The sequence below is a fragment of the Aquarana catesbeiana genome, linkage group LG06 (assembly GCF_042186555.1).
Source record: "Aquarana catesbeiana isolate 2022-GZ linkage group LG06, ASM4218655v1, whole genome shotgun sequence".
Classification (NCBI taxonomy): domain Eukaryota; kingdom Metazoa; phylum Chordata; class Amphibia; order Anura; family Ranidae; genus Aquarana; species Aquarana catesbeiana.
Genome location: NC_133329.1, coordinates 134,148,997 through 134,174,040, shown reverse-complemented (window position 1 = coordinate 134,174,040; position 25,044 = coordinate 134,148,997). Strand labels below are relative to the sequence as shown.

At 39.4% G+C, this 25,044-nt stretch overlaps 1 long non-coding RNA gene across 1 annotated transcript in view; it reads left to right on the top strand.

Annotated features, from left to right (window-relative positions):
- Positions 1 to 25,044, top strand: part of LOC141148945 (uncharacterized) — a 135,525-nt gene that overhangs the window by 72,897 nt on the left and 37,584 nt on the right. The window contains exon 2 of the long non-coding RNA XR_012245267.1: positions 5,159 to 5,238. This is a non-coding gene — a long non-coding RNA (uncharacterized lncRNA). The remainder of the gene's footprint in view (positions 1 to 5,158; positions 5,239 to 25,044) is intronic.

The window sequence follows — 25,044 nt, the reverse complement described above, 5'->3', positions numbered from 1 at the left end:
GTAGAACCACCTTTCAGTGCAATTACAGCTGCAAATGTCTTTGGGGATGTCTCTACCAGCTTTGCACATCTAGAGAGTAACATTTTTGCCCATTCTTCTTTGCAAAATAGCTCAACCTCTATCAGATTGGATGGAGAGCGTCTGTGAACAGCACGTTTTAAGTCTTTCCACAGATTCTTAATTGGATTTAGGTCTGAACTAGACTGGGCAATTCTAACACATTATAATGCTTTGATCTAAACCATTCAATTGTAGCTCTGGCTGTATGTTTAGGGTCGTTGTCCTGCTGGAAGGTGAACCACTGCCCCAGTCTCAAATCTTTTGTAGACTCTAATGCCGTGTACACACGGGCGGACTTTTTGGCATCAAAGGTCCGCCGGTCTTTCTGACGGACTTTCGACGGACTTTTGATGGACTTCCGATGGAATACGAACGGACTTGCCTATACACGATCACACCAAAGTCCGACGGATTCGTACGTGATGACGTACGACCGGACTAAAATAAGGAAGTTGATAGCCAGTAGCCAATGGCTGCCCTAGCGTCGGTTTTCGTCCGTCGGACTAGCATATAGCCGAGCGGATTTTTCGACCAGACTCGAGTCCGTCGGAAAGATTTGAAACATGTTCCAAATCTAAAGTCCGTCTGATTTTCGACAGAAAAAGTCCGCTGCAGGTCCGATGAAGCCCACACATGGTCGGATTGTCCGACGGATTCGTCCTGTCAGACCAGTCCAGTCGAAAAGTCCACCCGTGTGTACACGGCATAACAGGTTTTCTTCTAAGATAGCCCTGTATTTGGCTTCATCCATCTTCCCCTCAACTCTGACCAGTTTCCCTGTCCCTGCTAAAGAAAAGCATCCCCACAACATGATGCTGCCACCACCATGTTTCAGGGTGGGGATGGTGTGTTCAGGGAGATGTGCAGTGTTAGTTTTCTGCTACACTGCGTTTTGCTTTTAGGCCAAAAAGTTCAATTTTGGTCTCATCTGACCAGAGCACCTTCTTCCACATGTTTGCTGTGTCCCCCACATGGCTTCTAGCACACTGCAAAAGGGACTTCTTATGGCTTTCTTTCAACAATGGCTTTCTTCTTGCCACTCTTCTATAAAGGCCAGATTTGTGGAGTGCACGGCTAATAGTTGTCCTGTGGACAGATTCTCCCACCTGAGCTGTAGATCTCTGCAGCTCCTCTAGGGTTACCATGGGCCTCTTGGCTGCTTTTCTGATGAATGCTCTCCTTGCCCAGCCTGTCAGTTTAGGTAGACGCCATGTCTTGGTAGGTTTGCAGTTGTACCGTACTCCTTCCATTTTCGTATGATGGATTGAACAGTGCTTCAGGACTGGAGATGTTCAAAGCTTGGGATATTTTTTATACCTTACCCTGCTTTAAACTTCTCCACAACGTTTTTCCTGACCTGTCTGGTGTGTTCCTTGCCCTTCATGATGCTGTTTGTTAACTAAGGTTCTCTAACAAACCTCTGAGGGCTTCACAGAACATCTGTATTTATACTGACATTAATTTACAAACAGGTGGGCTCTATTTACTAATTAGGTGACTTCTGAAGGTGATAGGTTCCACTAGATTTAAGTTAGGGGTATCAGAGTAAAGGGGGCTGAATACACACGCACGCCACACTTTTCACATATTTATTTGTAAAAAATTTTGAAAACCATTTATCATTTTCCTTCCACTTCACAATTATGTGCCACTTTGTGTTGGTCTATCACATAAAATACCAATAAAATACATTTACATTTTTGGTTGTAACATGACAAAATGTGGAAAATTTCAAGGGGTGTGAATACTTTTTCAAGGCACTGTACGCTGTATTTGTTATTTTGTTGTTGTGGGACGTACTTTTATAGGAGTGAATTGTATTTACTGATTTTTTTACTATTGCAAATTGTTTTTGATATTATATACTGAATTTTGGCACATGGTCATATTCATTTGCATTTCTTCAAAGGGGAAGCTTAACAGGTTTGATAATTACAAATTTTGTATGTCTTGTATTCAGACAACCATAAGTGCTTCTTCTGTGTTATTTATTTCTTCTGAACATCTTTTGGCTTTTAATCTTTTTGGGATTTACCTGGGACAGATTAAAATTTTACAAATATGAATTATTGCATTTTATTTTTTTGTATTTACATGTACATCCAGCAGATGGCACTGTAGGCTATTTTTTGCATGTTTGCCAGGGTATTCTTAACTACTTTGCTATAAAAAAAAGTATTTTAACAGAGCTCGGTGGTTCAAGTTCTAATGTACACATGTCTGAATGCATGTCTGAATGAGGGTTTGTAGGGCTGTATGGAGAATTAATTTGAAAGAAAATAGCTTCTGCTGTGCTCTCCTTTTAGAAAGCCTAGAATAGCATGTGACACCATTGGTGCACCATGTGCTAAATGTTTATTTGTAAAAAAAGATATAAAACATCACACAAACAGCAAACAAATAAAAAAAAAAGAAATAAGCTCATGATTATCAATTATAGTAAAGAATGAAACAGAGAAGGCCAAAAAGGATAACACCACATCCCAAATAAATATTAATAGAAAGAAATGGGCTTTGAGGTTTATTAAGCCTTGGGACTTTATTGGTGTGTTAAATTTGCAATGTTCAAAACATATCAATGCAAAAATTATATTTTGTTAAAACAAGAAAATTTTATTTGGACAACATTTAAAATGTATAAGACCAATAGAGATACAGAAATTTCATAAAATGTAGTGACAAATCATGATAAGAATACTACTTTTCTCAACATGTTTCGCTCACTAGAGCTTCGTCAGAAGACTTAGCATGTGGCATCATTGTTGTAATAAAGGTTATACGAGGAGAAACAAAACAAAAGAATCAATTATTAGATACACCATTGGTTAGGTATACATAGTTTTTCATTTAGACAGAAAGGAAACTTGTATATATAGATATGAAAGATATTTAATATTATCAAAACATAATGTAAAAGCATGAAGTCTACATTTCGTGTACAAGCAAAATATTAAACTGCTATATGGAAACAAACCTTACCTAAAAAATGCATTTCAATGGATTACACTCAGGGCTAGAGATCCTAGATGTTTTGGGTTCTACTCCATGGGTTGCCTCCCCCCATAGCCCGGTGCCTCACAAAAAACGTTTGCATAGGTAATACAAGGTCGATCAAAGTTGAAAAAGTCCTTACTGACAAAAGAAGGACCAATGAAAATAGAATCAGTGATAGAGATACAAATAGATAATAATATATCAAAAATGAAAAAGAATTATTTGGGAGTTACCTCAATGATATTAATTAGTAGAATCAATCTTATCCAATAGTCACATCCACAGTGTTAGTTGGACAAAAGCACTTTGTAGATAGGATGTATAGAGTAAATAAAGCATAGTAAGTCAGGGGTGTTGAGTCGAGACCTGGAGAGGGAGAAGGCAGCGCCCGCTCAGTCTAAACCAGACCCTGGAACGCAATAGTAAACAAAGGAAACTAAATTTCCTTGGTTATCAATGATTATCAATTATAGTTTTTCTTCAAGGGGAATGATGTTGTTCAGCTGTTAAAATCAGTGGAAGGGAGACATCCAAAAAGCTCAAATATAATATCAGCTGCATACTTTAAAAAAAGAAACAACTTACCTCTTGAAGATACAAGTTATGGGGCTATCATCCTTAATTGTGTTTTTTTACTTAGTAAATTACCTACCATAGATAAGTATGCAGGTCAGGTAACCCAACACTCTACGCTTACTCTGGGTCAGGGGCTAACTAGGTAGTGAAGCAAGAGTAAGGACAAAAAACCCAGAAGCTTTCATCTTTCAAAGCCAGTTAGCAATAACCGTTATCATACTTCTGTCAAAACGGATTTCCCTTCAGTGGACTTTTACAAGTCTAATGGACAAAGAAAACAATTTTAAATACAGAACCCAATGATAGCCTGTGTTTTGCTCATATGCACCTCAATTGAAGCTCAAATAAAGTCACAGACATACTGTAGATATTCAGTTAGATGTTATCTAAATAGCCTACTTTTTCATAGTCTTACCCCACTTCCCTGTTATTGTAGTTGTGCAATCTTAATGAAGCGACCCTGTCATGTTAAAATGAAATGAAAAAAATTAATAAAAGAAGACTTTATGGGAAAGAAGTTTTGTAATATTTACCTGCATAATTCCAATCTCCTAGTACAAGATACTGATGGCTGGAGATTTTCCAGAATCCAGAACAGGACTGTGTCTGGTACCCCTCTGCACTCTGTGGTGTGTTCCACTGGCCTCTATGTTATTACTGTGTTATTACTGTGTCCTGCATTGTGTCCTGCATTGACTTAGGAGCTAGAGGAAAGAACCATAGATCTCAGAGGGGATCCAAAAGATTTGAAAGTGGACTAGCCGTCCATTTGTGACAAAATTGTGACATGAGCAATGAGAGGTAAATATTACAAGTCTTAATTTTCATAAAACCTCTCTTTAAAAAAAAAAAAGGTCTCTAAAGATGACTGTGCATCCCAATAGATACCAGGATTTGACCACAGAACTCAGTGTACTCTGTATTGTAACAGACCTGGTCTGACATGCCCCTTTCCTTTCCTAGCAACACTAGTCTGTGTAAGGAAGCTTGTAATGAAGGGTGTGCCATTACTCACTGATGCCAGCATAGAACATTGGCATAGGAAGACAAGGAATCGAAAAGGGGGTATTTAATGCAATTGCAAAGGAATATAATTTAAAATTCCTTCTATAAGTCTCTACAGGGCTATAAAGAGACAAAAAAAAGGCGTGAGACTTAATTTTGGCTTCAAACCTAAATGGTAAAGGAACAATTTGAGATCAGTACATTAGATATAGTAAATACACAGCAGATAATGATTTTCAGTAACTCCTAAATTTGATTTATTACAATGACGCTCTTTGTCGTGGACCCAAAATAGTGTTTTGGAGGTTTGGCAAGGAAGGTTGACTATTCTTTCTTTCCTTGAAGGAAAACCACATTTTCACATTGAATGCTTGATTTTCATAACATAATATTATAGACTATTATGGATGAATCACCAACAATAATATTCATTATCCAAACCTATAGTTAGGCAGGTTTTACTTTAGTAAAGAATAAACCCATTTAATAGTAGCCCAGACTGACTTGTTATATCTTCCAACAGTTGTACAGACGCTGGAACAATCGAATGGTTGGAGAACAGAACATTTTGGGAAAGGGCTGAGCCTCCAATTTTAAACATGTGTGAGCCAAACCCGCCATAGCAACCTTTACAAACGTTTACAGTGAAATAATGGTGCTCAATGTTCTCTTTTTTTTATCTTTTAAAGTGTAACATTATTTCTCTACAAAGCCTCAACCCTCTAATCATATGTACTGCCTCTGTACCTCTCCTTTAAGCACCAGCAGGGCTGGGCTGAAGGGGTAGGCAGAAATGCAGCCACCCTGGGCTCTTCAGTGAGAGGGGGTTCAAAAACGACAGGGCCCATAACCTATCCTGCTGAAATAGTTCACAGCTCATGGAAAGGGGCTCACTTTGGTCATTTTTGCCTTGGGTGTTAAAGGACCTTGTCTCAGCACTGGGCATCAGTGCCTGGAACATGACACTGTAAGAGCTTTATATAGAATAAGAGAGCATTTAAATGAGGCACAGAATGCTCTCTAGAAACACTCTTGTTGTCAGCTTGCTATACATTTTCAGTTACTTTGTAAATTATAGGAATACGTTATGAAGATAAAAATATTTACCAACATTTACTGACTACGAACTGAGTGATCAAGAACCCAGTACTATCCATGACAGGCAATAATTTAGCTTTAATTTTTTTCTGCTGATAGGTCCTTTTTTAAAGGTAGTTTATCACTTTAAAAAATTCCAAAAAAAGTGTTTTCAAAAGAAACCTCTGACTAATTATCCCTTTGGTGGACAAAGAGTCTGAACATTGCTGTCCTTAAGCATTACTTCATCTGGCAGAATTTTCACACCTGACACATCTTCTGGAGCTGCCCCTGCTTACTTACTTTTAAAGGTACACAATCCAGGATCATTAATATTTTATTGACTTCTGTCTACAGGGCAGTAAGTTAGTGGGATTGATTTATTAAAGGTATATAGATTATTCACTTGGAAAAATTATGGTTTTAATTTTCCCAAAATTTTAGTAAAAATCGTAAAATTTGGGTGAAATTTCTCCAATTTTCCTAAAACTTTGTAGTCAATATAAGGCTAAAGTAAGGTTTTGTTGTTTTTAAGGGCACTGTGGGATTTAATAGACGCCTGATTGATTGTGGAAGCTCTTTTCAACTATCTTGTACCAAAAAGTGCCATTCATTATTCTATGTTATTTTTCCAAAAAGGAAAAATACAAACAGTGAAAAGAAAAAAATGTCTTTTTACATTATCCTCACATTCCTTTTCAAAGTTAACACGGGGTCTCCTTATCCATGAACATTATTTACTAAGAAAACAGTTTCTATTCCTACAGCAAATCAATTCTAAAAATGTATTTTTCAGTTGTCCCAACACCTAACAGTCAGATGCTAATTCTAAATAAGAGACTTATTTTTTTTAAAATGTCGGCAACAACAGCCCCCATTTTTCTTCCTTTTTTCAAGCCACGTAAAAGTGACATTTTAGTCATTTTCAAAAGCTTGGTTTTGACTCACCTACTGGATTTTTATTCCTTGTTAGAGCTTTTACCCTAAGTTCCAGGATCTGCCCATGCACCCTTTAACCCAACCTTATTCTGTCTTACTTGCTCATGCACATCCCCATAACCCCTTTTATGTTTAAATTTAGACGAATAAAGAAAAAATCTTGTGAGCCACAACGGTCCAATGCCAATAAAGTGAAAAGTAATAATACTCAGCTGCAGACGCAGATCACGTTTCATAACCGTGCAAGTTAGTGTAGAGAAATAAGTGCGTTGCGCTAGAATGAATCAAATAAATATATACACCTAATGCCCCGTACACACGGTCGGATTTTCCAACGGAAAATGTGCGATCGGAGCGTGTTGTCAGAAATTCCGACCGTGTGTGGGCTCCATCGGACATTTTCCATCGGATTTTCCGACACACAAAGTTTGAGAGCAGGCTATAAAATTTTCCGACAACAAAATCCGATCGCGTCAATTCCGACTGTGTGTGGCCAATTCCGACGCACAAAGTGCCACGCATGCTCAGAAGAAATTCCGAGACGGAACAGCTCGGTCTGGTAAAATTAGTGTTCGGAATGGATACAGCACTTTCGTCAGGCTGCAATGTTTTAAATTGTTTAATACAGCGCACTCTCTTCTTCTTTACGATGTGAGAAGAGTTTTTCTGCTCATATTCACACAGACTTCTCACAAACTTCTTTCTTTATTATTTATCGTGATTCCCTCAATATATTTTGATTTGTCACATCTCACTAAATTTGTTTTTTGTTGTTTTATTTTTGTTTTGTATTTTTTTGAAAGGCTGATTTTTTTTTTAGTTTTGTTTTGTATTTTTTTCAAGGCTGATTATTTTTTTGGGGGGGTTTGTATTTTTTTCCAGGCTGATGTATTTTTTTAGTTTTTTGGGGTTTTACTCCATAATATTTTTGTGTGTGTTTTGTGTGTCAAGTTACCACAACACCATTATTATCTTGTATTATTTAATCTCAAGGAGATTGCTTGGTGTTGGTGTCCCATGTTAATTTTGAAATGTACCTGCCTCCCCACAAACAAATTGTCCTTTTTGAAGGAAAACACACATAGGCGAGTATAATTGAACCAAAAATTCCTTTATTAAGGGCTCACAACCAAACAAAGAGGGAGGCAACGCTGGAGAAACAGCAGAAATTGGCGAAGCCTTTGGCCCCCAGGGCACACATCAATTATTTTACTGCAAAATTGGTGGCCTGAGGAGTCCATATCTAAGGGAGTACAATCTGGTCCAGAAGTCCCAGAGATCATGAAAGCAGCAGATGACATCTGTGTCCCCAGGCTGTGGTCATACAAGAGACTGCATCTTTTGTCAGACCAGACTGAACCCAGGGCCATCACTCTCTGGTCTTCCTTCCACGCTTCCTTCCACACTGTGGCTGTGGTGGTGTAGTTGTGGCAGGAGGAGGAGGAGGATGGTCCAACTCAATCACGTCGGTATTGGGTGTGATTTTGCCACTCACCCCCTTAGTTAGGACTTTATAAAGAAGTTTCTCACACATGAGGCTTTGAGCCTCCTGCATGCCCTTCAGTTTGGTGGCAGCCATGCAGGCAAAGGCCTCTTCAGGAGTGGGTAAGGCTCTGAGGGATGCAGAAGCCTCCTGAATGAGCCTGAGTGCTGAATCCTGCACGTGACTCCCCTTCCTGGGTCTTTTGTTTGGAAGGCGGAGGGGAGGAACCTGCGATTCGGTCAGGCTCCTACTGGTCCCAGGCTTCTCCTGGCTACCACTTAGCCCCACCTCCTCCTGGGTGCCACTAACCCCCACCTCCTCCTGGCTGCCACATTCCACAGCCTCCTCCTGTGTCCCACATTCCAGAGCCTCGTCCTGGCTGAGGTCTTCCTGTGTATGAAAAAGGGACATAGTTTTAGTTTTTTATTCATCAATCACACACAATTTTCATCTCATGACTGTTGCAAATTGAATGTTAACAAATATAACAGACTAGCCTTCTGAGCCCAGCATTTTTCATTCTTGTCCCAATTATTTTTGCCCACTATGTCTATTGATATGTAAAAAACTGTATTAAATCAGCAATTAGTGATCAATAATAACATCTAGTAAAGATCATTTATTTATTGACCAGAAATCTGTAGAAGAATGCTGTACCTGACTCCATCTGGGCTCCTCCACTTCTTCCTGGCTGGAAGTTCCAGGTTGGACATCGGAAGCCTCAGCTGGGGTGGAAGAAAGAGTGGAAGGTAGGGTTGAGAGGGATTCCCTGACTCCAGTCTGGTCTGACAGAAATCGCAGTCTCTCATAGTACCACAGCCTGGGGACATAAACATCATCTGCTGCAGCTCCGGATCTCTGGGAATCCGTGACCTTCTTGCGCTCCTCAGGCCACCAATTTTGGCTTTTAAATAGGGGATGTTTGCTGTGGGGACCACTGGCGTCACCAACTCCAGCAGTTTCTCCAGCGCTGCCTGCTTCTTTTGTTTATGATTATAATGTGGATGTTTCACCCGCCACAGACAGGGCAGCTCCCTGTACTTGTCTATGAACAGGGGGGGGAAGTTGTGGTCATTGAAGCCATCCATTTTATCTACAAGACACAAGACAAGACAAACCCTAATGTCAGGCAAAACTCTCCTAATCTTGTTACAATATAGGCCTCAATTTAGAAGCAGTCTAGGCCTAAGTTTTGCTCTTACCTTCGTTATCACGATCAGCGCCTTCGATACTCCTTCCTCCGCTTACAGATCGTACGTACTACGCACGCGTGTTACGCTTTATACACACTGCGCATGCGTGTAACTCCACCCGCCCCTGACGTTCTTTCTAGTCTATTCTCCACCCCTTCTTGTTTGGCGCAGTGGGGGAAGAGCACATGGTGGAGACACAGCAGGTACGTGCTAATTACAGCAACGAGAAGGAGGAGGAAAGCCCGGAGCCTGAAACGTCTGGATCCAGAAGGAGAAGATTTAAGGTATCGTCCTTTGGGGAGATGTTGGAGATGGTTGACATCCTGAAGAAGGCCGACTATGATGGGAAGTATGGACCTTACCCCAACACCAATGTCAGAAAGGCCAAGATCATGGCGAAAGTTGTCAAGAGTCTGCACCGGAATTTCGGGGTACGACGATCGAAAGATCAGCTCAGGAAGTGGTGGTCGGACCTGAAATTAAGAGAGTATGAGCAGTACCAAAAGATCCGGAGAGTGCTGCAAAAAAGTAAGTAGTTGTCCTGTGTTCCTATTCTTTATGTTTTTTACGTTCGTTCTTAACTGTTATCCAGTTTCAAAAGGCAACTTTCATGTTCATGGGCACATTATTCGTTCGTATAAAACATTGTTCGTTCGGCCTATAAAACACGATTGTTTTGGCCATATGCATTTGCCCACATTTTTTAGGGCCTACTTGTCTGAAACTAATTTGGTTGTGTAGATGGGTTTGTTACTAGAATGAAATGCAAACTAGATTCTGTGTAAGGAGAGGACACTCAGCAGCTGTTTACACATCTGGACGCTGACACAAGAACACCCTTTTTATTAGGGGGCCCACACAGGTGCTCCAGTGTATACTATAGGGGTGTCTCCATCTGTGAAGCTTGTACAAAACAGGTAAAGTATTGAAGCTTGACAAAGGACAATAAAATTTCAGCATCTTGGAACTCTGCCAAAATAGACAATTGTACCCCACTTCCAAGCAATGTTTCATATTTATAGTTCTACCATCAAATATCTGTGTGCTAAGTATACCTATTTTTTTTTACATAGGGGAGAAAAGACTCAGAGGACACCCCTCATCCGAGGAGACCAGAGACCCCCCACCTCTGGAAGAAGGGGATATCCACCCAAGACAAGCAGAGCGGGAAGAGGAAGACGTGGTGGAAATTGGCACCACAACAGGTGAGTGTCTGCGACCACAGGCTCAGGTAAGAGATGGATGCCAGCAGATTTTTAATACATGGTGTGTTTTTTGTTTTCTATCTTTTTAGGTGATCGTGATGTTGTGAATCCAGATCCTTTCACCTCGGAAAGTGCACAGATCCTGATCGGGGAGATCATGGGGTGTAATAGGGACTTGGAAAACATCAAGAAAAACATCAATGATGTTCTTCAAAAAATGAAGAACATCATTGATGTTTTAGGGAGAGTTTAAAACCCCTCCAAATCCCTTTGTTTTTTTGTGTGCTAAAAATTTTTGACATTTTTTGACAAATTTGAGAAAAGCCAAATTTTGAAGATGCACACAGTTTGTCAACATGTGCTATCTGCCATCACGGGAGATCACTGGATGCGTTTTGGGGGTGCAACCCCTTCCTCAATAATAAAGTAGCTGTGAGGAAGGGGTTGCACCCCCAGAACACGTCCCTTGATCCCCTGTGATGGCAGGTAGCACATGTTGACATTCGTAAATTTGTGTGCATCTTCAAAATTTGGGTTTTCCTGGGGTGACTTCACCCTATCTGAACGCAATATCAAACACAGTTTGTAAATACTCATGTCTGATATTGCCTTCAAGTTCTACCAAAAGTGAACTTTGTAAGTTCAAGATTTGTGTCTTTCTTGTTGGTTTTAAACATGCCTGTTTTATCCTAAGTGGACATTTCTACTTTTTCTAATGTGACCCCAAAAATTGTTATACAACAAACATGTTGGTTTGTTTTAAAAACCTTTTCTAAATGCACATGTGATTGTGCTGGTATTAAAAAGATTGTTAATCAAGAATGTGTGGATTATTGTCTCAACGCTACAACACTTTTGTGGTGCTCTAATTGGTGTTTTCTGTGACAATGGGTGTTATTTCCTAAGGGCAAATCCACTTTGCACTACAAGTGCAGTTTCAAGTGCACTTGTAGTGCAAAGTGTCTTTGCCTTTAGTAAATAACACCCAACAGTGCTTTGTAAGGTTACACAATCACGCCATTTTCAGGACTCACCACATTTCTGTCAGGGTCAGCTAAAACAAACACAAGCAGTAAATGTCACCAAAAATTTGAGTAGTTATTTGGTTTTTTTTTATTATAAAAAGGTTTCAAACATTGTCTGGCATATTGATAGCCCCCCTACCCGCAAAGTATTCAAGGTATCTTAGCCAGACATCACGGGCACTCGGGGGGGCAAGCCAGGACGGCCACTTTCAAGCGCCATCAGGATTGTTTCATTTTGAATTCCAGCCTCAGGCCCAACTGAGCCAGCATAGTTGGCAGAATGTTGCCGTAAAAAGTTGTGTAGAACACAGCATGCCAGGATTATATTATTCAGTTTATACTCCGCCATATGTATGGGTGTAAGAAATAAGCGTAACCGGCTGGCCATGATTCCAAACATGTTCTCCACCACTCTTCTGGCTCTGGCCAGCCGGTAATTAAAAACCCTCTGGTCCGGGGTGAGGGTCCTCATCGGGAATGGCCGCATAAGGTGGTCCCCAGCGCAAACGCTTCATCCGCAACGAAGACGAATGGGAGTCCTTCCTCATTGTCTTCTGGAGGTGGCAAGTCCAAGCTGCCATTCTGGAGACACCTGTAGAACTCTGTCTGGGCAATGACTCCACCATCGGACATCCGGCCATTCTTCCCCACGTCCACATACAGGAACTCATAAGTAGCTGACACCACCGCCAACATCACAATACTATTGAACCCCTTATAATTATAATAGTACGACACCGAGTTGGGTGGTGGGACGATGTGGATGTGTTTCCCATCAATTGCCCCTCCGCAGTTAGGAAAGTCCCACCGCTGGGCAAAGTGGGAGGCCATTCCTGTGGCATGGAAGGAAACTGTGGAGTCAAACAAAAAAAAATTTAGTCATTTTGCACATAAACAGGGAAAGCAGATTAGACTCCAACATTCTTGGCCAACATCAAGATAACATTTATTTGAGGGAGTTTTTAAACACCAAAGTATAAGGTACACCTATAAGATTCCCCCTCCCCCCCCCTCTCATGGGCCATTTCTAACATTATAGGGGGGGGACTCTTGGACAGGTAACCCTCTCCACTTCATTGAGAGATGAATGCCTAAATAATGGGTATTACTTTGAACAGCCCCTCCTTAGTTACACTATTGGCAGCCCACTGGACAGGTAAGAAGTGTCATAATACAAAGATATAAATACACATTGTACACATTTGAGCACATTTGGACATTCTGCTATTACCTATCAAGATAATAATAGTATACAGAAACTTGAAACAGTACCATTTGAAAGTATACAGGCAGGCCCTTGCACTACATGCTTTGGGGAATTCATCCATAAATCTGACCACAAAAGAGATGGGTATAGTGTGTATGGGTTTGGCAAAGTCAGGAGATAGATGATTGAGGATAGATAGAGAATTGTTATCAGCTGACTTAGCAGTTGGGGGGAGGGAGGGTTAAAAATGATTTGGGGACCCCCCAAAAAAGCCTCTGGCACTCTGCCTGAATTTAAAGCACCAATCACATTTTAAAACATTTTAGGGGGTGTTTGGGGTAAAGCACTACTATGGAGCTGATAAAATATATTGTTAAGTGACTACATGAGGTGAATATAGGGCCAGGAGACCATGCTGGGGAGGTAAGTGAAATATATTCATACATCAAATATGTATGAAGGACAACAAAAATAATTACCTAAAAATCCAGCATGAATGAGGACAAAGGGGACATTCACAGCATATTACAATCATGGTAATTAGGGAATGAGGAAAGAAATACAATATATTAGCAAACATTAAATACAATAAAATGTGATATTAAAGGATAAAAAACTTACCTTCATATACTCCTTCTGCAGGACCTGGATGATAGCAGAACAGGTCTCTGGGATAATGATCCCCAAAGCCTGGGGGGGAGATGCCTGTCGAGAACTTCAAGTCCTGCAGACTTCTCCCCATCGCCAAGTACCGCAGGGTGGCGACGAGCCTCTGCTCCGGAGTGATGGCTTGCCTCATGCAGGTATCCTGCCTGCTAATATAAGGGGTCAGCAAAGCCAACAAACGGTGAAATACGGGGTCCGTCATCCGGAGAAAGTTCCTGAAATCATCAGGATTATTCTCACGGAGCAAAGGCATATGACAGAACTGGTCACGCTGCAGCAACCAATTCTTGGTCCATGAACTCCTCCCCACCCTGTTCATGGACTGGACTTGTGTCAAGGTAAGGACCCCAACACCAAGCCCCCGCACAGCACAAACTCTACGAGGAGTACGTATACGCAACATGGCTAGAAAACGGTCGGCTGCTCAGAACGAAGTAACAGAACGCACTGAAGAACAGCAAGGCCTGTGAAGAGCGACCTGAAAAACAGTAACGAGCGGACAATATCGCACTGAATAGTACAATACGAACTGACTGCACGCACTGAAGAGCAGATACAAACCCACAAGCACAAACTGAACAGCAGAAAACGATCTGAAAGCTATGAGTCTGAAAAAGCATGAATCGTCTCTCACCAAACTTTTACTAACACAAGATTAGCAAAAGGAGCCCAAAGGGTGCCGCGCTTGGTTCTGAACTGGCCTTTTCTAGTCTCGTCGTACGTGGTGTACGTCACAGCGTTCTTGGCGATCGGAAATTCCGACAACTTTGTACGACCGTGTGTACGCAAAACAAGTTTGAGCCAACATCCGTCAGAAAAAATCCATGGATTTTGTTGTCGGAATGTCCGATCAATGTCCGATCGTGTGTAGGGGGCATAAGTGTAAATTAAACTAAATAATCAAATAACCAAAAATCATGTGTGACAAATTCATAAAAACAGCATGCGACAAATTCATATAAAACTGCAATAAAGTGCAATGTGCATATGTAATATCTGCGAATCCAAAGTGCATAACATAAATATGAAAGTGCCCATTGCTTAACTTAAATATCAAATAGTCCTGTTAAATATTCCTATGTGATAGGAAAAAGAATGCTAAAAATAAATGCCAAATTCAATATGTATAACAGTGTCCATGTATGGTGTCATCCAGCATGCTCATCCAATATTAGGTGCTGCAAAACCATGCTCCAGTGCACTACGGTGACCCCCCCAGGTTGTTACGCTCACCTCAGAGCGTATTTATTTATAAAACCCACTCCCCACAAAGGGGTACTCACATAGCACCGGTGCGTGAGTGCACCGCTCTTTAACAAGCTTCCAAAGTGGTTAAAACTGCCGGTATGGCGTGTGGTATGGTATGCGCCTCTCACAATCAGACTCCGTGTTGCTTACTCCATCCTGGCCCCTCCCCTACACGTGTTTGACACAGGGATCACGTGTCTTCATCAGGGGGATATGATTGGACGGGTGCTCTTCCGTCTAGATTTAGTAACGGTGGCCATTTTGCCATGGACCGCAGACGTTCTAGCAATGGGCTACAACTTCTATTCCAACAATAGATGTCAATACCAACCTGTGACTGGTGGCTATTGACAAAAACTTTATTAGAGGGATCTGTTATATAGCAATCAACAAATGACTTGAAGGGCAAAAAATATTGTATACTGAAACATATAATCCAGGACAGAGTTAAGATATCTCGCATACCATACCACACCTCAATAGCGTGCACGACATAAAATTACCTGAAAGAACATACTATATTGCAAAACATCTTGCAAATGAGAAGTAATATTATCAGTATAGGTGGAAAATATCCACAAATTATGATAAAATATATATATATATATATATATATATATATATATATAGATAGATAGTATCTATCTATCTATATATATATATATATATATATATATATATATATATATATATATATATATATATATATATATATATATATATATATGTGTGTGTATATATATATATATATATATATATATATATAAAAGCATCAATGGCCATGTACATATAAGCTATATTATCTAATGCGATGTAATAAACATGATATACCGTTTAATGCGATATAGTGAAACTGCTATAATATCCAACCAAAAAGTGGATAATTGATAATACAAAAGTGGTTGATCAAACACAGTTAACCCTTACATGATATTCAACAATGACAGTAAATGTGGTTTAAATATTAAATAGATAAATGAAATTAAAACATATATAAATATATGTATGTATATACACACACACATAAAAATATATATAAATGAAAAATATATAAAAAATGTATATATGTACTGATAAAAAATAAAAAATAAAAATAAATAAAATATAACATGTATATGAATATACCCTATCCACAACTGTAGAGCCTGGTAGGTCTCTACAGAGATAAATAATTTAAAGGGGGGCCAATCATTTCAAACTATGTATAGGTCCACCAAATGGAACGACATCAAATCGCATGCTCCAAAACCGTGTAAATTGATATAACACGGTGCCTAGTGTAAATATAAAGATGGAAATTACTACATTTAAAGAGGTAAATACACCAAAAAAGAAGGGTATATTAGCACATAAATAACCAACCCGTATAAATTAACTTATATTGAGCAATTAAACAATAAGTATAAAATAAGTGAATTCTATAACTAAAAGTGGTTGAAAGATGGAATAAAGAACCCCTCTATAGACTATACCAGGGGGCTAAAAATTACTAAGGAAGCATTTAAGATCTAATTCTTTGTTCAATCCACCAGGTGACAAAGAGCCGAGCTGGCCTATCCACCAGGATTCCCGTTTACTAATTTCTCTAACATAATTAGAGCCTCTCCAGTGGCGCTTGGCGATTTGGTGCCTCTATTCCCCAGAATTCTATTCCTCTCGTACTTTGATTATGCACCTTTTTAAAATGTATGGAGAGGTAATGTTTATCGAATCCTTTATGTATATTTCTTACGTGCTCTTCCATTCGATCCTTTAGAGCCCTAGTGGTGCGACCAACATAAATGAGGTTGCATGGACAATTTACCGCATACACAACCCCAACTGTATCACAGGATATAAAGTCCTTAATGGTGTGTAACTGACCAGTATAGAGGTTATGAAACTCTTTCACTCTCTTAGTGTTGGTTGGAACTCTAATACAGCTATAGCACCTACCACAACCAAAAAAGCCTTTGACGTCCCAAAACATCTTCGGCTTCTGAGGAGGTGGCTCTACTACATTATGTACCAGTTTATCACATAAACTTGGTGCTCTCTTATAGATAATTTTAGGTCTATTTGGCAATAGATCCCTAAGATGGCTATCTTGCTTAAGCACATTCCAGTATTTTCGTAAAATTCTTTCTACCTCTTTGCTCTGTAAACAATAATCTAAAACAATACAGGTGCCGTTGCTTTCATCATTTCCCATGGTTATGATTTTATCCTTCAATTAATCCTCTCTGTTTAAATTCCTAACTGTAGTCTTCTCTTTTTCCAAAAATTCCTTATGGTATCCTTTGTCTAGAAACATTTTACTCAACCTATCAGATTGAATTTCAAAATCACTGTCCTGCGTGCAGTTTCTCCGCATTCTCATGAATTGGCCTCTGGGTATATTATCCAGCCATGGTTTGAAATGGCAACTTGTGGTAGGGATATAAGCGCTACAGTTGGTGGTCTTAAAAAAAGACTTGGTGACAATTCCTTATGCAGTGTTAAGAATCTCCAAATCAAGGAAATGTATCTGATCCTTATTGATGTCCCAAGTTAAAGAGATGTTACGGTCATTATTATTCATGGATTCCAATAATTTCATTAGTGATTCCATACTTCCCTTCCAGATAATCAAAAGATAGTCTATGAACCTTTTATAAAATAAAATGTCACTATACTCATTACCCCGAACGCTCTCTTCCTCCCATTTGGCCATATAGAGGTTCGCTACGCTGGGGGCGAACTTAGCGCCCATAGCGACGCCTCTTATTTGTAGGTAAAACTTATTGTCGTACCAAAAGAAATTGTGTTGTAAACAGAAATCCAAACATTTCAGAATAAACATACACAGGCCTTTGTCCTTCATATCTTCGTTCTCCAGTGCCCATTTAACAGCGTCTAAGGCCCCTTCATGGTCGATATTGGTATATAATGAAGCTACATCACCCGTGGCCATAATTATATTGTCATCTGTAATGCATTCACTCAATAATTGTAGGGTGTGCTTGGTGTCCTTAAGAAAAGCCTGTGTTTTCCTCACTAGAGGTTGTAAGTGGAGATCTATGTACTCTCCCAATCTGGATGTCAAGGACTCAATCCCACTCACTATTGGTCTTCCGGGGGCATTAATACTATTTTTGTGAATCTTGGGTAAATAATATATTACTGGTATTCTACTAACCATAGGAACCAAATATTTTGCCTCTTGTTTACTGAGAAGATTGTTGTCCGCACCGGATTTAGATGGGTTGGTATTTTATAGTCGGTATGTGTCACTATCACTTAATATTCTTTCCATCTCATCTTTATATTGTTTCAGTGAGAGCACAACAGTGCCCCCCCCCACCCCTTTATCCGCTGGTCTAACCTCTATATAAGTTCTTTTTTCCAATTATTCCATTCCTTTCTTGAGGTCCTTATGCTCATATACCCTCTTGATGGGTAACTGTTCCAGTTCAGTGGTGACAAATTTTTTGTACAAATCAACATACTTGTTATTAGCCATGAGGGTTGAATACAGAATTATTCGTTAAACTAGTAAATTTGTTATTCATAACAGTCTTTTCGACAGGGTTGAGGGCGTAATACATTTTGATGTTAAGTTTCCTGATGAATTTTTGCACTCCAACATAGGTCTCGAATTTATTAAGACCTTTCTTCGGTGCAAATTTTATACCCTTATCCAGGGTTAATATTTCTTCCCTTGATAATACAATGCCACTCAAATTGTAGATCCCTTCTCCTAATCTTCCCACCTTCTTTTTTTGCTGTAACCTTCGTCCGGCTCTTCCCCCCCTTTTTCTGGGTTTCTTATTTTGCAGGCGGACCCCCCTGCCCTTCCCTAAAAAAGACTCATTGAAGTATTGATCTCCATTATCCTCCAAGGGTTGGTAACTGTTGTAGACGGGTACTCCATATAGATCCTGAGGAGATTTATCATATCTCACTCTCTGTGGTTTGGGTGAGTAGTAAACTCCACGCCTTTGGGAATCCCCATTCAGATGGGGAGGATATCCCTATTTTTGGTGTTGAGCCGGTGGAGGACCCCTATATGGTTGACGCTGGCCTCCCCTATATGGTGTTCCTTGTTGGTATCCATAATTCTTCTGATACCCATAAGAATATTATTCATTCTGTTGTCCACCCCTACGATAAGGGGCATGATTAGGTTGATATCCTCTACCCTATTGATTTCCACCCTGGTGAGCTCTATTTCTATTACGATTGTTCCTATCATATCCTTGATGCTCCTGCTGGTCGTTCTGTGGTCTCATAGATGGTTGTCGATATGGTGTATAGGGTTGTATATCCTCCTGTCGGTATGGAGGGTATCCTCTATTAGATTGTTTAATATCCTGTTGTTGGTGATATTGTTGCTCTTGTGGTTGTGATGTTCTAGCGCCCCCATTATGGTCTGTTGCAGTCTGTGTTTGGCGGTTGGCAATATTATTGGTTGCTAATGTTGATTGCCAACGGAAAACCTGTTTATTTTGGTAATCCTCAAGATCCCTCAAATATTTCTTTTTCTTCCTATTTTCCAAATTTTTTTTTCTGCATATTCTTTTGTAATTCACCCATAAGTTTGGTATATTTAGGTGTTTCTTTAAATGGGTTGATTTTATCTCTTATTTCCTTAATTTGAACTTCTAACAATTTTAGTTTCCGTTGTTTTCTCTTAATGAGAAAATCCATAACCTCTCTTCCTTTACCCTCAAAAAAAGCATACCATTCTTCAATATCCTCATCCCCCAGCAAACCATCATTGATGGGAACATCCCATCGTAATTTTCTGGGTACCATAGTGTCCTTCAAATATTTTTCCATAGTAGACTGGTCCCACCAAACATTACTCTTGTTGTCCATACAGTGTCCTAATTTTCTAAACAAATGCGTAATGTCATCTTCTTTGGCCTTATTGTCGGAGAATAGATCCTCCAGATCTAATTCCCTATTATCGAAAAAGGTAAACGGATTCATTAGGCTACCAACAAGTATATAAAATGAATATAGATGAATAAAGAAAAAATCTTGCGAGTCACAACGGTCCAATGCCAATAAAGTGAAAAATAATAATACTCAGCTGCAGACGCAGATCACGTTTCATAACCATGCAAGTTAGTATAGAGAAATAAGTGCATTGCGCTAGAATAAATCAAATAAATATATACACCTAAGTGTAAATTAAACTAAATATGTATCAATGAAGTAACCAAAAATCATATGTAACAAATTCATAAAAACAGCATGTGACAAATTCATATAAAACTGCAATAAAGTGCAATGTGCATATGTAATATCAGCGAATCCAAAGTGCATAACATAAATATGAAAGTGCCCAGTGCTCAACTTAAATATCAAATAGTCCTGTTAAATATTCCTATGTGATAGGAAAAGGAATCCTAAAAATAATTGCCAAATTCAATATGTGCAACAGTGTCCATGTATGGTGTCATCCAGCATGCTCATCCAATATTAGGTGCTGCAAAACCATGCTCCGGTGCACTACGGTGACCCCCCCAGGTTGCTGCGCTCACCTCAGTGCGTGTGACACGGTGGCTACCTGGTTCAATGTAGCTCCAAACCATAAGCAAGAAAAGACTAAATAGTGTGATACCGTAAAAAAATATATATTTATTTATAAAACCCACTCCCCACAAAGGGGTACTCACATTGCACCGGTGTGTGAGTGCACCGCTTAACAAGCTTCCAAAGTGGTTAAAACTGCCGGTATGGCGTGTGCTATGGTATGCTCCTCTCACGATCAGACTCTGTGTTGCTTACTCCGTCCTGGCCCCTCCCCTACGCGTGTTCGACACAGGGATCACGTGTCTTCATCAGGGGGATATGATTGGACGGGTGATCTATGGTCTAGATATAGTAACGGTGGCCATTTTGCCATGGACCGCAGACGTTCTAGCAATGGGCTACAACTTCTATTCCCACAATAGATGTCAATACCAACCTGTGACTGGTGGCTATTGTCAAAAACATTATTAGAGGGATCTGTTATATAGCAATCAACAAATGACTTGAAGGGCAAAAAATATTGTATACTGAAACATATAATCCAGGACGGAGTTAAGATATTCTGCATACCATACCACACCTCAATAGTGTGCATTACATAAAATTACCTGATAGAACATACTATATTGCAAAACATCTTGCAAATGAGAAGTAATATTATCAGTATAGGTGGAAAATATCCACAAATTATGATAAAATATACAGTGGGGACGGAAAGTATTCAGACCCACTTAAATTTTTCACTCTTTGTTATATTGCAGCCATTTGCTAAAATCATTTAAGTTCATTTTTTATCATTAATGTACACACAGCACCCCATATTGACAGAAAAACACAAAATTGTTGACATTTTTGCAGATTTATTAAAAAAGAAAAACTGAAATATCACATGGTCCTAAGTATTCAGACCCTTTGCTCAGTATTTAGTAGAAGCACCCTTTTGATTTAATACAGCCATGAGACTTTTTGGGAAAGATGCAACAAGTTTTTCACACCTGGATTTGGGGATCCTCTGCCATTCCTCCTTGCAGATCCTCTCCATTTCTGTCAGGTTGGATGGTAAACGTTGGTGAACAGCCATGTTTAGGTCTCTCCAGAGATGCTCAATTGGGTTTAAGTCAGGACTCTGGCTGGGCCATTCAAGAACAGTCACGGAGTTGTTGTGAAGCCACTCCTTCGTTATTTTAGCTGTGTGCTTACGGTCATTGTCTTGTTGAAAGGTAAACCTTCGGCCCAGTCTGAGGTCCTGAGCACTCTGGAGAAGGTTTTCATCCAGGATATCCCTGTACTTGGCCGCATTCATCTTTCCCTTGATTGCAACCAGTCGCCCTGTCCCTGCAGCTGAAAAACACCCCCACAGCATGATGCTGCCACCACCATGCTTCACTGTTGGGACTGTATTGCACAGGTGATGAGCAGTGCCTGGTTTTCGCCACACATACCGCTTAGAATTAAGGCCAAAAAGTTCTATCTTGGTCTCATCAGACTAGAGAATCTTATTTCTCACCATCTTGGAGTCCTTCAGGTGTTTTTTAGCAAACTCCATGCGGGTTTTCATGTGTCTTGCACTGAGAAGAGGCTTACGTCGGGCCACTCTGCCATAGCGCCCCGGCTGGTGGAGGGCTGCAGTGATGGCTGACTTTCTACAACTTTCTCCCATCTCCCGACTGCATCTCTGGAGATCAGTCACAGTGATCTTTGGGTTCTTCTTTACCTCTCTCACCAAGGCTCTTCTCCCCCGATAGCTCAGTTTGGCCAGACAGCCAGCTCTAAGAAGGGTTCTGGTCGTCCCAAACATCTTCCATTTAAGGATTATGGAGGCCACTATGCTCTTAGGAACCTTAAGTGCAGCAGAATTTTTTTTGTAACCTTGGCCAGATCTGTGCTTTGCCACAATTCTGTCTCTGAGCTCTTCAGGCAGTTCCTTTGACCTCATGGTTTTCATTTGCTCTGACATGCAATGTGAGCTGTAAGGTCTTATATAGACGTGTGTGGCTTTCCTAATCAAGTCCAATCAGTATAATCAAACACAGCTGGACTCAAATGAAGGTGTAGAACCATCTCAAGGATGATCAGAAGAAATGGACAGCACCTGAGTTAAATATATGAGTGTCACAGCAAAGGGTCTGAATACTTAGGACCATGTGATATTTCAGTTTTTCTTTTTTAATAAATCTGCAAAAATGTCAACAATTCTGTGTTTTTCTGTCAATATGGGGTGCTGTGTGTACATTAATGAGGAAAAAAAAATGAACTTAAATGATTTTATCAAATGGCTACAATATAACAAAGAGTGAAAAATTTAAGGGGGTCTGAATACTTTCCGTCCCCACTGTATATATATATATATATATATATATATATATATATATATATATATATATATATATATATATATATATATATATATATAAAAACATCAATGGCCATGTACATATAAGCTATATTATCTAATGCGATGTAATAAACATGCTATACCATTTAATGCGATATAATGAAACTACTATAATAGCCAACCAAAAAATGGATAATTGATAATACAAAAGTGGTTGATCAAACACAGTTAACCCTTACATGATATTCAACAATGACAGTAAATGCGATTGAAATATTAAATAGATGAATGAAATAAAAACATATATAAATATATGTATGTATATACACACACACATACACATAAAAATATATATAAATGAAAAATATAAAAAAAATGTATATATGTACTGATAAAAAATCAAAAATCAAAATAAATAAAATATAACATGTATATGAATATACCCTATCCACAACTATAGAGCCTGGTAGGTCTCTACAGAGATAAATCATTTAAAGGGGGCCAATCATTTCAAACTATGTATAGTTCCACCAAATGGAACTACATCAAATCGCATGCTCCAAAACCGTGCTCGCAAAATTTTTTCTTTATTCGTCTATATTCATTTCATACACTTGTTGGTAGCCTTATGGATCAATTTGCCTTTTTCAATAATAGGGAATTAGATCTGGAGGATCTATTTTCCGACAATAAGGCCAAAGAAGATGACATTACGCATTTGTTTAGAAAATTAGGACACTGTATGGACAAAATAGTAATGTTTGGTGGGACCAGTCTACTATGGAAAAATATTTGAAGGACAATATGGTACCCAGAAAATTACGATGGGATGTTCCCATCAATGATGGTTTGCTGGGGGATGAGGATATTGAAGAATGGTATGCTTTTTTTGAGGGTAAAGGAAGAGAGGTTATGGATTTTCTCATTAAGAGAAAACAACGGAAACTAAAATTATTAGAAGTTCAAATTGAGGAAATTAGGGATAAAATCAACCCATTTAAAGAAACACCTAAATATACCAAACTTATGGGTGAATTACAAAAGAATATGCAGAAAAAAAAATTTGGAAAATAGGAATGTGAAGAAAAAGAAATATTTGAGGGATCTTGAGGATTACCAAAATAAACAGGTTTTCCGTTGGCAATCAACATTAGCAACCAATAATATTGCCAACCGCCAAACACAGACTGCAACAGACCATAATGGGGGCGCTAGAACATCACAACCACAAGAGCAACAATATCACCAACAACAGGATATTAAACAATCTAATAGAGGATACCCTCCGTACCGACAGGAGGATATACAACCCTATACACCATATCGACAACCATCTATGAGACCACAGAACGACCAGCAGGAGCATCAAGGATATGATAGGAACAATCGTAATAGAAATAGAGCTCACCAGGGTGGAAATCAATACGGTAGAGGATATCAACCTAATCATGCCCCTTATCGTAGGGGTGGACAACAGATTGAACAATATTCTTATGGGTATCAGAAGAATTATGGATACCAACAAGGAACACCATATAGGGGAGGCCAGCGTCAACCGTATATGGGTCCTCCACCGGCTCAACACCAACAACAGGGATATCCTCCCCATCTGAATGGGGATTCCCAAAGGGGTGGAGTTTACTACTCACCCAAACCACAGAGAGTGAGATATGATAAATCTCCGCAGGATCTATATGGAGTACCCGTTTACAACAGTTACCAACCCTTAGAGGATAATGGAGATCAATACTTCAATTAGTCTTTTTAGGGAAGGGCATGGGGGGGGTCCGCCCGCGAAATAAGAAACCCAGAAACAGGGGAGGAGAGCCGGACAAAAGTTACAGCAAAAAAAGAAGGCGGGAAGATTAGGAGAAGGGGTCTACAATTTGAGTGGCGTTGTATTATCAAGGGAAGAAATATTAACCCTGGATAAGAGTATAAAATTTGCACCAAAGAAAGGTCTCAATAAATTCGAGACCTATGTTGGAGTGCAAAAATTCATCAGGAAACTTAACATTAAAAAGTATTATGCCCTCAACCCTGTCGAAAAGGCTATTATGAATAACAAATTTACTAGTTTAAGGAATAATTCTGTATTTAACCCTCACATGGCTAATAACAAGTATGTTGATTTGTTCAAAAAATTAGTCATCACTGAACTGGAACAGTTACCCATCAAGAGGGTACATGAGCATAAGGACCCTTAAGAAAGGAATGGAATCATTGGAAAAAGGAACTGATATAGTGGTTAGACCGGCGGATAAAGGGGGGGGGCATTGTTGTGCTCTCACTGCAACAATATAAAGATGAGATGGAAAGAATATTAAGTGATAGTGACACATACCGACTATTAAATACCAACCCATCTAAATCCTTCAAGAATTAATTGGATCTTATAATATTTGGTTCCTATGGTTAGTAGAATACCAGTAATATATTATTTACCCAAGATTCACAAAAATAGTATTAATCCTCCCGGAAGACCGATAGTGAGTGGGATTGAGTCCTTGACATCCAGATTGGGAGAGT